The 13,822-nt window shown below is 37.0% G+C and overlaps 1 protein-coding gene across 2 annotated transcripts in view; it reads left to right on the top strand.

Moving 5' to 3' along the window:
• The window catches only part of ALG9 (ALG9 alpha-1,2-mannosyltransferase), a 2,405,363-nt gene that overhangs the window by 405,324 nt on the left and 1,986,217 nt on the right, over nucleotides 1–13,822 (top strand). The window lies entirely within an intron of this gene.

Here is a 13,822-nt window from a genome sequence, read left to right as displayed (position 1 = left end):
AGATCCCACGACATCACCTTCTCTCATATTATTGTGCACAATCTGAATGACCCTAAACTTAAAATGATGTTTAGGGAACTGCTGACAATGCTTAGCCAATGCGTTACTAGTGTTCTCCTTCCTTATGTCGTAGACATGATTGTATATGCGATCCCTAAGCCTTCCCGATGTCATGCCTACATAGTAGGCATCACATAAAACACAGGTGGCTAAGTAAATAATATTTTTGGAGTCACATGTCGCATAGAAAGTTGGTGTAAACGTCATGTCTATTCCTGGTACTTCAAATGACTGAGTTTTTGATATGTAGCTACACATGCTGCATTTAGTGCACGAATAAGTTCCCTTCTTGTATCGTGACCTAATATCTATATGCCGACCATCCATTTTATCATTACAGAGTAGCCTTTTTAAATTTAAACTATTGTTAAATCTAAAAGTAGGTTTTCTGCCTACTATCTGTACTAGGGTTGAATCAAGTAAAAGAATCTTCCAATTGTTCTTAACGACATCCATAATATGGTGTATATCATTTGTATATTTAATGCTAAATGGCAAGCTTACTTCTTTGTTCTTGAAACTATTAGTAAAACCCCCTCTTCTAACATATGTATATGTCCCAATCGTTGATGAGGTTAAGTTATCAACTAAATCAGCAGGATAGCCTCTATTAATGAGACAACTTTTTTGGAAATCCACCAGAGTATATAAATCCTCCTGCTTACTGCAAAGCCTAGAGATTCTAGTTATCTGCCCTTTTATCACGTTACGAAAAACGTAGCGAGGATGCATGCTATCAAAATGAAGGATTGCATTCCTCCAGCATGACTTCCTGTATAACGTTGTGGTAATGTTATTCTTGTCATCTTTAGTTAGGGTGATATCCAAAAAATTAACATGATTATATGAATGTTCAAAAGTAAATTTTAAAAAAGAGGTGGTTGATTCCATATAAGCAACAAACTCATACAGTGAATCTAAATCGTTATTCCAAAATAAAAGGATGTCGTCTACAAAGCGCCTATACAAAATTATATTTTTAAATCTCTCATTATTAAAAATAAATCTCCTTTCCCATTGATGAATAACTAAATTTGCATATGCATTTGCACAGGGAGTGCCCATGGCCACTCCCCATGTCTGTGCATATGCTTGATCACAGAAAAGAAAAATATTGTTGTTTAATACCATATCCAAAAGACTACAGACTAACATCTGATCAGCATTATCTAGTGTTCCATTAGCATGCAGATATTCCCTAATGGCTTCCAAGCTAAAGTCATTCGGAATACTTGTAAATAGATTCCTAATATCCAATGTTACTAATAAAGTGTTGCTTTGAATATTACTGCATAGGGAATCCTGTTTTAGATCATGTAACAGCCCAAAAGAGTCCTTTAGAATTGTAGGTATTAATTTAACTAAAGGGCCCAATTTTGTCTGTATAAAAACCGAGGCATTTTCAGTCACCCAATGCCTTCCTGAAACTATTGGGCGTAAAGGGGGAGGTTGCACCCCTTTATGCATTTTCGGAAGGCCCTTAATTATAGGTATCAAAGGGGAATCAATTATTAAAAAATCATATAAACTCTTATCTATACAGCGACACATAAGAAGATCATAGAGGGTGTCATGCACCCCTCTTACTATAGAGCCCACTACTGTTTTATCTATGGGCTTATAGGCTGCATCATTATTTAGCATATTATGCATGAGCTCAATATAGAAGGAGGTATCCATTGCAACCACTCCTCCTCCTCCTTTATCAGCAGGTTTAAATGTGATTTCGTTGTTATTACGAAAATTGTCAAGACAACATTTCAAATTGGCATTCAAATTAACATATATTCCTTTGTGCTTTTTCTCTTTATAATACATATAAAAATCTTGCTCACAAGAGCGTACAAAACAGTCAACCATGTTATGCAAAGGAGGTACAAATAAACTTTTTCTTTTGCATGCATGTGTTGTATGTGGGAGGTCTTTATGCGAGGAATCAAAAAACAGTACCTTAAGTGAAAGTGTCCTAGCAAAAAGACGAAGTGCTATAAGCGTTTCTGAAAGTTCACTTCCCCTAGATGGAATAAAGGAAAAACCTTTATTAAGAAGTAATTGTTCATCTGCTGTAAATTCAAAAGAAGTAAGGTTAAAAAACAAAGTGTTCAATTCCTGGTCTTTCGCCGTGCTTCCGGTATCTCGCCCGAAAATTTCCTCTTCCCTCAGCCTCGGCTTACAGAACGCGTAGGTACCCTGGCTTTGTATGGAAGCGGGAGGTTTAAAGGAAGAATACCAGTAGCTGTGCCAGATGTTATGACATTACTTGATTTTGGTCTCGCTCCCAGTGCATCATTAGCTTTTAGTCCCTGCTGATTACAGGGTAATGAAACATTGGAGGGAAATATTTCATCAATATGAGTATCACCCAAGGATTCCTTACTGACGCGAGGCTCACTTGGTATCTCGACGTGTTCAGTATGCTCAGTACTAGGGTTCAATGAGGGAGTAGTGTCATTAACAGTCGGTTCAGCCCCATTCCTATTGAACCTCGGCCAGACAAAAATCTGGCCCAGCTGGAAATCTTGGTAGTTATTTTCCTGTGCCACTGTCTAGCAGAGACACAGAAGTGATCCCCAGGGTGTATTTCCTATTTCCCATCCACTCATCAAGATTTTTCTTGAGTGCTAATGAAGAACTTTGCTTGACATAGATGGGTAGCTTGTTCCAGAGTATAGGAAGTCTCTGGGACAGGAATCTATCCCTCCAGCGTGTCCTGTTTATTGTGGTGACAAGGTTTAGGTCCCTAGAGCGTGTAGCTTGGAGGGATTGGGATTTCTTTAGGTGTAGCATGTCCAACAGCTCTGGGTTTGACATAGCTTTATATGTTAGGCAGAGATCACCTCGGAGTAGGCGATATGCTACAGAGTAATGCTGGAGTTTTTTGAGGCGGTCAGTGTAGGGCATTTGTTTGAGGCCAGTAATCCTCTTTGTGAGGTACTTCGCTGGCCTTTCCAGCTGCTGCAGATGTCTTGTGACGTACATTCCAAAAGGGGCGTTGTACTCTATAATGGGTCTAATGAGTGATGAGTAGAGGGGAACAATGACCTCTTTTTTCCTGGATGAGAACCCTTTTATGATGAGGTGTGCCACGTAGAAGGACTTCCTGACTACTGTGGCTATGTGACTATCAGAGGAGAGACTACTGTCCACCTGGGTCCCAAGGTCTCTTATCACGCATTCGGTGTTAAGTAGATTGCTGCCTGTGTGGTAGTTCATGGGTACAGAGGTTTTACCAAAGGGGATGACACTGCACTTTTTGGCATTGAGCTTGAGGCCATGGCTATGACACCAGACATGTCTCAGAGAGACCCTTCTGTAAGATGTCCACATCATTTGGGGACTTGACTATAGCTCCTAGTTTGCAGTCATCTGCAAACTTCATCAGCCAAAAGCCTTCTGTGTTAGCCTGTACTTCAGAGAAGTAGATACCAAACAGGAGAGGTCCCAGGACGGAACCCTGTGGCACTCCACTTGTCACTGCCTTGAGGTCAGATTTGCAGTCTGCAACTTTTACATTGTGGGTTCTGTCAATGAGCCAGCTGGCAACCCATCTTGTAACATAGTGATTTATACCTAGTTTAGTGAGTTTAGCTATAATTCCAGAATGGGGGATGGTGTCGAAAGCCTTGGCGAGGTCAAGATAGGCTGTGTGAACCACCTTACCCTCATCCATGGTTTTGGTGACTGCCTCAAAGAAGTCAATCAGGTTCAGGAGGCATGATCTGCCTTTCACAAACCCAAACTGGGTTAGAAACACTAATCAGAAACACCTTGTTACCCCACCACTGACCCACTAGAAAAAATGCACTTTGGTATTAAGTCAAATCATACTATTACTGAAGAATTAGAAGACATACATCATTTGTAGTTATTTAAAAGGGAAACGTATGTATAGTACTTATAATGGGGAAAAGAGAGAAAAGATACATTGGTAACAAAAAAGAATAGGAAGAAAGAAGAGAGAGAGAGAATGTTATTTAAATACTTAGTACTATATGTAATTAGAAGAAGTAGATATAGAAAGGAAAAGAGAAAGTTAATAATAAAAATGATTCACATTACCTTACAGCATAGAGACTTTTCGGAATCATATATATTATGATTCATAAAACAAAGCGTTTAAAATTAGATGGAATTTATTCCTTTGTCATTTAGTTTCTTAGTTTTGTTTGCTCCTTCTGTCACAGACCATCCCATTTTTGTTGCTCGTCTCTTCAAACTTTGGGATGACCATTCCATTTCTTCTATATCCAATAGTAGTTCGTCTTTTGGATAAATTCTATTGCTTCTTGTAGGGAATACTCCTTCTGGCAAGGTGATTCTTATTCTTGCAGGAAAAAGAATTTGAGCTTTAATATTGGCTTTTTTCAAGGAATTAATTAGAGGAACACACTCCTTTCTTCTGGATATGACTGTAGAGGTGTAGTCATTGTCAAAACAAATAACTTTTTCACCCATCTTGATAGGGGAATTAGTTCATGCCGATTTCAGCACGAAATCCTTGTCTTGCGAGGAAAGAAATCTATTATAGACCTGGGGTTAGATGAACTCAGAGATGAAGCTGGATTTGCCAGGGAGAAATGAGCCCTGTCAATTCCAAAAGAGAGGGATTCAGGCATGTTTAGTGCTGATGAAAGCCTTTTATTGAGGAATTGAATCATGTTAGCACCCTCTTCTTTCTCAGGAATTCCATATATTCTTATGTTATTCCTCCGTAATCTATTTTCATGGTCTTCCAGTTTCTCCATCAGCTTGGTGTTTTGTTTCAGAAGAAATTTATTGTGATTTTCATTTTCTGTCACTCTAGTGTCTAGGTCAGTTACTGTTTTCTCTAAGGCAATAATCTGTTTTTTTTACTATACCATTTAGAAGTTCCAGTTGTTTACTGCATTCGTGTTTGATAATATCCTTTTTGTTTTCAAATTTGTCCATTTTTAGTGATAATTCTTGGATGTTTGTTATTATAAGAATGTAGTTCTTTCTTCACTGCACTCTCCTGGTGTGGGTTCTTCGAGTTGCTCATCTTGAGATCTCCAGTAGAAAACTTCTTGACAGGAACAATTAAAAAATTCTCTTGACTATGTGTTAATTTTTAGAAAATAATAGAGTATATGTTAATATAACTTTGAGTATAATTTTAGTTAGATTTTTCTAAAAATTAAAGTATATTTCCTGTCAGGATATTAAAATCTAAGCAGAGCTATGGATTTCTGCTGCTATCAGACTGGCATCTTAGCCATGCCCCCTCCTCATAATATTTGCTGAAGGACTGAGAAACCTCAGTGTTTTCCCATTGAAAACATTGGCATATTTTGGAAATAGTCTTAGAGAAAAATAACCACACACACACAAGCACACAGACACACACGCACACAGACACACAGACACACGCACACACACGCACCTATCCTCCAAGTCTGAATCAGAAAATCTGAGGAGAAAGCTGTGTATTTATCCACCATGTATGTATCCTTTCATCTTCCATTCCATATTCAGAATCCTGAATCTATTCAGGAAAAGAGGCATCCCTCTTCTTTTACCAGAAGCTACTGATAAGGATGAATAGCTTGAATTAAATCCTGAGCCAGACCCTGTAAACTACTGCTGTCTAAGGAAATTTGAGGAAGACTAGATACATGTGTAGTTTTCTGTTTCTTTTTGTCAGTAAACAATGAGACCATCAGTGTTATTAATAACAACAGCAGCTTCCCCAGGGATGGGTATGGGTACAACGTTTTAACAAAGCAGGGGGAGCCTTCTCTGTACCCCCTTCAAGGGCCAGCAGGAGTGGCTGTCCTTTGCCCACTGAGGGGACCTCAGCAGCTGCCAAGGACTTGACTAACCCCCAGTTCAAAGTGGCTATAGGTGCTATACCAGATGCATCCTGAGTAAAAGATGAATGGTCTTGAGGTACAGCTGATGGCCACAGCAGAGTCACCCAACTACTGCTGAGACAAATGATAGCTTGTAGTGCTGGCAAAGGCTTTTTGCTTAACTTTTTCTTTTTTGTGGCTGGATGACCATAGGAATGACAGTTTGTTCTGTGGTCAAGCTGAAAATGGTGCCTCTTCACAGGAAAAATGAGCAGCAAGTGTCAGTAAAATTTAAAAGTTTTTAATAGTCACATTTTTCATGTAAAACCACAGTAAAAAGCCCTTCAGAACAGTTTGCTAGCCCCTAAAAGTATTGCAAACACATTTTCTCCACAGAAAAAATGGTTTTCATTTACTTTAAATAATTTTTAAACTGACAAGAAAAAAGAGCACTTTCCTTTAAAAGTACAACACTGTCTTGTGACACTCCGTTAAAACACAAACTCCTAGCTTTGAAATATCTTTCCTAAAGAAAAAGCTAAAAGTCTTTTTTTTTTTTAATTGCAGTTTTCCCCCCTAAAGAAGACTTATCTGCTCAGCAAAGGAACAGCACAGGCCTACTATCAATCCTCAAAAGCCTCAAAGGAGTGTACTGTTTTGCGGTAGGAAGGCTCTGAAGGGCTTTGCACTCAAACCTGTCTTTTTTAGTTTGCTCAGATTAAGGTGACTGATATTTTGGGCATGCGGAAGGTGCCCTGAAACTTTGGAAGCTATCCAGCTGTTGTATCCTATGCAGAATATAATCCATATAGTTAAGGCTGCTGTAGGAGTGATCAATATGATGAACATCAGAAGTTTATATAATGATATATAATATGTTTATATAAGTTTTTATAATGAAGAAAATGAAAAATATCCCACCTGGCTTTCCACACTTAGTTTCAAAGATGCTTACACTTTGTGTATAGTACATTGTATTATATTCACAGTCTTTTGAGGTAACCCTACTAGTTTTATCTGTCACAGCCCTTCAGGCAACCAAGCTGTTTATTATAGGTTACAACTGCACTCCAACTCCACAGAATCTCCTCCTTTGATTTACTTTCTTGCCACATCCACAGAGGGCCCCATTTTGGGACATCTCTGAGAATGAACCCCTCCTCTGCCTCTTGATGATCCTCCCAGTTGAGGAGCCAGCTTCATGATTTGCTTTACCAAACTAGAGTTTATTACACTATAGAAGGGCAGTTAGTGTCAAATTACTTTATATAATATAGCTTGACTAATGCTTGTGAAAATTTAAAGGAAAACTCCACCTTAGAACTAAAAATGTTTTTTTCATTGTATCTTTGTTTTCTGAGCTATTTTAGTGCCTCAAAAATCACTCCAGGTGCTTCTTTTACAATTATAATGTGTTTTCCTCAAAATGGCAGATGATGAGGCCTTCCTTGGTAATGGGATCTTGTTTTCTTGCTTTCATTCTGTCTTCCAAGAATACATTTCAAGTCGTCTTTATATGAGACACAAGGAAATGGTGTTGTTTTCTCAATGCTATTACGATAGAACGACAGAACTGTGAAGCTCTGTCATCTACACTCACCTTCTGTAACAGAGTTACTTCTATGTTTCCCTGACTCAGCCTATTTTATGTGTCTGCTGTAGATTGTTCTATGCTATGAATAGCTGTTAGGTACTTTCAGCAAAAGAAATTAGGCAAATAGCAGGATTTTATAAAGGGGTTCTTTTGTAGTTCAAGCTGAATTGATAGACTTCCCCCCCCACACACTTTCTGAGGTGTGAAAACTCACTACAGTAAATGATCCTTTCTGTACATTTACAGGTGACAAGTAGTAGAACTCCAAACTAAGTCTGTGAAGGGTGCAAATTTAAAATGTGCTTTACTAGTTCCTTAATTATTTCTGTCATGTTCACCCCCCTGTTTTTCTGTTTCATATTTATTTATACTTTGGTAACCAGGAAAGTGAACTGGTTGCAGTACCCTTTTCAGCCAAAACCTGGGTTACATTGGCAGAGATAACAAGTAATAAATGTACTTAGCAATACAAAGAAAATGAAAATACTGACGTAAAGACATTGATAAAGATTGCATGTGCAACACATAGCCAGTGTGTAACAGTGAATAAGTAAAACATTAAGCAACAGTTATTAGAGTGTATACATTAATAATACTTACCTCTACTATGTAAAGCTCGTTATAAATAACAATTTTTTTGCACCCATATTGCACATATACATGCATATGTGTGTGTGTATATATTTTATATATATTTATAGTGTGTGTGTGTATGTGCATACACACACACACACACACACACATAAATATATATATATATATATATATATATATATATATATGTATACGTGTGTGTGTGTATATAAAGTATGTGTATACAAAAAATACATACATATGTGTGTGTGTGTGTGTTTAATGGAGAACTAAATTTTATATGCCTGTGTGTGTACTTTAGGTCCTTTAAATCAAAACAGAAATTTTGTGTAACTGTACATGTGCGGCTGCACATAAACACATACACAGATATATATATATATATATATATATATATATATATATATATATATATATATATATATATATATATATATATGTATGTGTGTGTCTGTAAATGTGTCTGTAAATGTGTGTATATATATATATATATATATATATATATATATATATATATATGTGTGTAGTTGTATGTGTGTATAAAAATGTACGTAGAATGCTATACATGGGATACAGTACTGTGTTTAAATGCACATCTGTGTGTGTGATTGCATGTGCGCGGATTTAAACACACAGTTAAGTACTTCTGATTTATTTTTCTTAATGTGTTTAATGCAAGAACACATTGTAAACCTATGTTAAAGTAAATTTAGTTGTGTGTTATGGTTGCCATCAATGGTCACCTTTCCTTTGTGGACTACAGAATACTCATGCACTCTAACAATGTGAGGAATGACTCATTCAGTGGGAATGTCCTACATGAATCTGGCTGTACCAGATGTGCATCACCCTCTAGGAGGATGTCACAAAAAAAACCATAAAAGACCTCTTTGTGAACATTATCAGTGCACCTAGCTGATAGGTTTGCCACTTGTCTCTCTCTCTCTGCAGTTCTGTCTTGTGTTGTGGGGGAGAGGGGTGGCTTGAAAACGGTAAATGTGTTGATATTTTACAAGAAAAAAATGTTTTCTGACTTTTCACTGAATGTCACAGAAATTTTTGATACTATATTTATGTTATCTTAACATATAAACTATTATAAGTAACCAACATTTAAGCTTAGGATTTCAATACTGTGTTGATGCTTATATATATATTTATCAGAAGAGGTGACAACTGCCTTTAAACCCCTGACTGAGCTAGTTGGTTTGTTTTGCTATGAAAGGGGTTTTTCTCCTCTGTGCAACAAAAACAGTGGAAAACAATTCCACAGCTTTCTACCTTTTTTATGTCAGCTGCTGTGTTCCTAACATTAGCAGGATTAATTGCCCATCTAAGAGTGACAGCAGTACCCAACAGGGTAAACTACAGATTTAATTGTGTTTATGGTATGTCACAGGTGGAGACCAATTCCTGTCAACGTATTTGAGAAGTTAAGCTTAAAAAAAGTATGTAGGCTTTCACTTCCTTTGATTCCAGTGCAAGGAAATATGTTTTAAAAAGTACAAGCAGGTTTCTGGTATCTACACAATACTGGAACCACATTGTAGGGAGAAAAATAAACCTAAGGATTGAGTTAAAAGATGTAGGAGAGGGTGGAGTTTTCCTTTAAAGATGCAAAATACATTTAAAGCCATATTCCCCATTTTTTTACACGCCAAGTTTTCACACATCCCTCCTACTGGACATTGATTTTGGACTTGAACAGATGGGTTGTAACACTTGGATAACACATCAGCATGCTTTTGAGCCCATGTGGGTCTATGGTTGGTAGTATATTTAAAAGGGATGGAATGAAGATGATGTCTACTGGCATGATTTTTATTACCATCTTTCTGTTTACTCAGCCATTTTAATTCGGGCATATTCTCTCTCTAGGTTAAACTGACTAAATAATAGGTAGTACTTCAGAAAATAGAAGACCCATTTCACAAATAAACATTCCCTTTCAGTGGCTCAGTATTTCTTTTTTCAGCGTTGGTTAACTTTTGACTCATGCAACACACAGGGTACTCCTTATTGTGGTAATCCAGTTCTTAAATCTACTTCTGATGCATTTGTATACAAAGTGTAACTAGGAGATACTGACACTGGTTCAGAACAATATTTTTCAGTACATTAAATGCTCTGTCTACCTAAGGGGAACATTCCTTTATATGAGCTTTACCCTTTGTGAGAGCTATCAAAGGGACAGGTAGTAGCTGCAAAAGCAGATAAAGCTTTTCTGTAGCATTGCTAGTCCAAAGAAAACCTTGACCTGTTTTTTAGAGGAAAGTGCTGGCCATTTTTTATAGCCTCTGTTTTTATAGTTGTTAATACCACCCACTCTTTCTGTGAAGTATCCCATGTGGTTTCCTTCCAACATGCACAATTTACTCTCTCAAGCAATCTCAGTCAAGCCTGCCTGTATTGTAGATTCTGACACAGGTTGCACCTTTGTTGTGACTTCCAGTTCTTGAATGGATGTCAATGTCATCTAGATTTGCAACAGAATGTCATGAATAAGGCTTCAGTACTTTAACCATCAGTCTCTGAAAGGTGGCTGGAGATTCATGTGAGCCAAATGGCAACACTGTGTAATGAAGTAAACCTTTCAGGGGTTACAAAAACTGTATTTTCTTTGGCAGAGTAGAAAGTTGTATCTGAGAATGCTTCTTTAAGTCTGATGTTGTACGGTATTGTGCTTTCCGTAGGTTTTCCATCATCTTCTCATTTCTAGGTATGGAATAGCTATCAGACAGCAAAATGCTGTTCAGGTTTTTCTTTTTGTTACATCAGTATTGAATGTATTTGTTCTTAAGTAGGATTGTATGAAGATTTTTTCATTTATCTGTTTCGAACCTATTTGTATTGTGTGAATTATGGTTTTGTTTTTGTATTTGTGTTTTTAAAAAAAAATACTAATAAAAATCAGATTGCAAAAAAAAAATGCTGTTCAGGTTTTAGCAATCATTACCAAATCTGTTACTTCATTAGGTTCAGAAACTAGCATTATTGGGCTTCTCCATTCATAATGTTAGCTTTTGTATTCCATCCAATTTTGAGCAGCACATTTTGATTATACTACACTTTAAGGTTTCAGACTATCCTTCACTCCAGGTGTTCTCTGTTGTATTTTGTCAGTTTAATTCTATCCGGCATTTTTGTAAACAGATTTTTATTTTTATTAAGAAATGTTCTTATTCCTTGCTTTGTAATTTTGACAAGATTCCTCTAGGTGTACTTCAGGCAATGATTCTCTCGGCTGTCGTTTATGAATTTTCGGCTTGCAGCCTAACCACAGAATGTTCTAGTTCTTTCCACTGCTTTGATACATTGGTGTGACAGATGTGCTGCATTTTTCTCTTCTTGGTTGTCTAAATTTTGTCATTATATTTAATCTTTCATTCACCTCAAAGGGACTTCGCTTCTTAGTCAGAAATGTTTACCCATGGAGGATATTTTTACTAACATCTGATTCCCTAGATTAAATTATCCAGGCTGATATTTTAATTGTAGAATCATTGTTGTGTTCTTGTGCTTTTTGCATGTGCTGTTTACTGTGGGCATAACCAGCTTTTGTTTATCCTGTAAACTAATGTGATGGCCTATTTAATTTATTTATTTGATTGATGTTTGATTATTGGGAAAGTCCAACTAGGGAGTAACCCATTTTCATTAGAGGCCCAGGGAGAAAAGCTCCAAAATAGTACAAAACATTTTAAAATCAATAATTTTACAATCTTTAAAAATAATACAAAAAAACAACTACAGATTAAAAAGTCTGAGGGGGTAGAACACTGATGATTTTACTTGCTTTACCTAGCACAGGTGATGAATTACCCTTAAAGTAATTATTGGTGTGTCTTAGTCCAGAAGTATCAGAATCACATTGAAGAATCGACAGATCTGTCATCAAATTTTGAGCCGGGGGAAAAAAAAACAGCTGAAACACTTTTGGCAAACCACATGAGCATATATATGTTTTCAAGTGGGGCAAATCCTGACATGCCCCCCCCAAACTTAAATATACCTGTTTCACCCAAATGTCATTGCTGAAAGTGCTGCCGTTTTAGTGACATGCTCCCCAGGTATGTACCCATGCTTGAGAATAGCAGTACCAGTGCATGATATGTTTAACATAAGCCTTTTATAAGGTTACAGCTTTTTGAAATGTTGTAGCATAGTTCATTATTACTAGTACTTATCAGTGCTGATTGCTAGTTTTCACTGATCCCACAGTGTTAGTAACATTATACTCAAATGTCAGTTTTATAATAGGCATTTGGATCAGTGGACTCTAAAAATCTAGGTCTATGGACGAGTGCTCTGACTTTCTAGAAAAAAAGCCAAGCAATGTTCTGTTTTGCATCTTGCAGTTAGCACAGACATTTAAAGCTTAGCATTGGTATGTGATGCTTCATATTCCCAGTACTGCATAGTTTTGTTCTCCTCAGCCTATGTTTTATCTGCTTTGTGAGTTTGAGCAAGCCACTTCACCAGACATTGCTTTTAGGGTGTGTCTAAAATGCATCCATTTGGATCAGCTCATAGCACCGGTTAATAGTTTTTTTTTCTTTTATTAGACTTCACCAATGCAGTTTGCCAAACACTCATGCCTTAGTTTTGTCCATCCTCAGGGGACCACATAATATGTGATCGTGGGCTAAAGTTCACTACTAGTATCTTAACTTTTTTTGCATTGGCAGCTAAGGTAGTATTTCCTCCCTGGCCTTTCTTACTGTAAATAAGATTGTTTTGTAACTCAGAACTGGGATAAGAAACAGTAGGAATAGCATGTTCACTATCTTCCCCTTTAACTTGACCTGCTATAGTTAGTGTTTCATCCTCCCACTGCACTTTTTTAAGGTTTGTGTGACTTACCAATAAGTCTGCTAATTTAGGGTTGCATTCTTCACTAGCATGTCTTGAAACGGAATGTATAGCTATGTTTTCCAAAAAAGTATGATGCTTGAACTTCTTTGAAATCTCCTCTTTACGGCATTTCTGGGCAAAGAAACTCCTGCTTTAGTTCTTCTGCTGTCTGTAGAAGCCTGTTGAAAGTTGCCTTTTTATTTAGCTTTTTTTCCCAGTATGACAGTAGTGGGTTTGAAATGTTGCATATTCCCTGTTTATCTTATGTTTAGTACACAGTACCATATATGTGCCCCAAGATCCTCACTTAGGTACTCTCCTTCATCTGTTTTTGTCCTCTCTGTTTCTGTCTTAACACCTTTTCTGCAAATTTCTGTTTTGTGCTGATTTTTACTTCAGTTTTCTGTCACTTTACCCTCATTTCTTGAGGATGTCTCTTACTATATTGGTTTTCTGCTGAGCTATTGTTGGGGCCAGTTTCTTTTGATAAACAGAATCCTCTATTATAGTCTGATTATAATTTTGAGCCCATTTTGTAGCTCCTATGTTATATCCCCCAGTTTTGGTTTTAATTCTTGAACTTATCTTGCTCTCCCCACCTCTATTCTTATACTGGATGGGTACATCAAGCTGTTGCTTTGTCTCTGTCTTTTTTGTTAAATGCATTGGCCTGCCACACTGTCTTTGCATGCTGTCCCACGTGTTTTGCTGTGTTTTAAATTGAGGAAAATCTTTTCCTATTATAATATGAGTTAAGTCAGGCACTACATTTACAGGATAGAAACATTTTTTTATAACTGAATTTCTACATGTGATTGGATTGCTTTTTAATCTATGTGAGTACATATCAGTACCACATTTTCTTTGTTAGAAACCTTATGCCGACATATTTTGGGACCTCAGACAAGGG

The sequence above is a fragment of the Protopterus annectens genome, chromosome 8.part0, assembly GCF_019279795.1.
Source record: "Protopterus annectens isolate FY-2018-M chromosome 8.part0, PAN1.0, whole genome shotgun sequence".
Taxonomy (NCBI): Eukaryota; Metazoa; Chordata; order Ceratodontiformes; family Protopteridae; genus Protopterus; species Protopterus annectens.
Note: the sequence above shows the minus strand (reverse complement) of the source record. Positions and strands in the feature narration are given on the sequence as shown.